General features: G+C 29.2%; 1 pseudogene; it reads left to right on the forward strand.

The window, feature by feature from the left end:
- The first annotated feature begins 276 nt into the window (after positions 1-276).
- On the forward strand, positions 277-1,947 carry LOC145131192 (uncharacterized; annotated as a pseudogene).
- The last annotated feature ends 233 nt before the right edge of the window (positions 1,948-2,180 follow it).

Genomic DNA, 2,180 nt, shown 5'->3' on the forward strand with positions numbered 1-2,180 from the left:
ACCATGCCTCTCACACTGTAATTGTCGAATTTGTGAATAATTGTTTTACTGGTGATATACTCTATGCCTGTCTATACTCTGTAAGTCTAATTTGTATGTGTTTTTATTTTTTTTATTATATTTATCTCAATAGAACCATGGATTTAAAAAAAAAAGGAAATCTAATTGTTACTCTATGTCATCATTCATCAACCACGATCAATTTGTTTTATCACTAGCTAATTGTAATTTATTTGTTTTTAAAAAAAAATCTAATTGAATTCTGTCCCAATTTTTAATTTCATGATTAGAGTAAAGTTAGTGAGAGTGGGTCATCCTGCAAGGTCACTGCCTCAACTATTAGATAGTGCTCTTGATGCACATGTACGGAATATAAATTATAAGTATCACCATTAATTTAATAAAAAAAATGTATTTTAAATAATTTTAATTATTGTTAGGTGTTACTTTGGGGATAACAGTTCTCTTGCCAATGACATACGAAAAGAAATGAATGTATTAAATAGTAAATTGTTGAAAGATAAAGATAAAAACACAAAGAGGGAAATCCATAAAAACTTAGGATTCTTTCAAAAGAAGAAGGCAAAAGGCAACAACTTGCTGGGACAAATGTAATTAAAAATTCATCTGTCATTCTAGCAACTCTCACAGGTTCATCATCAAGAAAATTAGATGGAATTTCATTTGATTTAGTCATTATTGATGAAGCTACTCAGGCCTAGAGATTGCTTGTTGGATTGCTCTTTTCAAGGTAACAAAACAAAACCTTTTTTTTAAATTGGCGACATATTGGATGATTGAAGTAAAAGGGATTTTGTTTTTTTAGAGTTCAAGGTTCTTACTTTCAGGGGATCATTTACAACTTCATCCAACAATTCGAAGTGTTGAAGCTGAAAAAAAGGGATTAGGAAAGACTCTTTTTGAAAGCCTTGCAGATTTATATGGAGATGATGTCATGTCTATGCTGACTGTGCAATATCGCATGCATGAACTTATAATGACTTGGTCTTCTAAAGAGCTTTACAACAATAAGGTAATTTAATTCTGACCTTTTTTTATTAACCTTATTTATCTATTAATTATATTTGTTATAATAATAATGAGTAATGAATTAATTAATAATGATAGATTAAAAGCTCATGCAAGTGGACATACCCTACATGAGCTTGAAGGTGTTGAGAAGTCTTCTTCTTCCACTGAATCTACTCTTCTTCCACTGAACCTTATTTATCTATTAATTATATTCTTCCACTGAACCTACTCTTCTTCTCATAGAAGTCTTCTAAAAAAATAATTATATTTTTAGGTGTGATACGGAGGAAAAGAAGGATGAAGAAGAAAGCACATTGAATGAAGGTGAAGCTGAGATTGCTATAGCACATGCAAGAAGGTTGATTCAAAGTGATGTACATGCTTCTGATATTGGAGTCATTACCCCTTACTCAGCACAGGTAAAGTAGAATTTCGTTCTGGTTTAATGGAATTAAGGAACGGAATGGAATCGTTGATTCCATTGGAATGGAAATAACTTCTTAAGTTGTGTTGCTAAGAGTGTTGAGAACAAAGGATGACAAGTTAAAAGAATTGGAAATCTCAACTGTGGATGGGCTTCCAAGGGAGGGAAAAATAAGCGATTATTATTTCAATGGTTAGGTCAAATTCAAAGAAAGTGGTATTTTTTTTATTATTATTATTTTTAATTCTTGTGGTGTTTTATAATTGGTTTAAAATTCAATGAAAATGTTGACATTGGTTTTAAAATTCAATCAACTCTTCTATTTTTGCAAAAAGACCAAAATACCCTTATCATCTCTTTAAATAAAAAAAATTTCAAACATTATTTTTTTTTGACAGATTTTGCTTGGTTCAAATTTCAATTCTTTTGATAGATCCAATTCCTTAAAAAACATTCTACAAACCAAATCCTACATAATAGTTTATCAATAAAAATTAGAGAAATTAAAATCCCTCATACTTCTTCTTCTTGCCTAACATTCTTCCTTTTTTAGATGATGACAACTATAATAAAAGTTTATTAATTTTTTACTAATTTGTATTATATTTTCATATTTATTGAAATCTTATATGTTTATTACATATTTTTTCTTATCTGATGTCACTTTTTGTTTTTGTAAAGTAAAATATACATATAGCAAATTCGCAATCACAGTAGCATATGC

The sequence above is a fragment of the Lactuca virosa genome, chromosome 1, assembly GCF_052849685.1.
Source record: "Lactuca virosa cultivar CGN04683 chromosome 1, Lactuca_virosa_CGN04683_v6, whole genome shotgun sequence".
Classification (NCBI taxonomy): domain Eukaryota; kingdom Viridiplantae; phylum Streptophyta; class Magnoliopsida; order Asterales; family Asteraceae; genus Lactuca; species Lactuca virosa.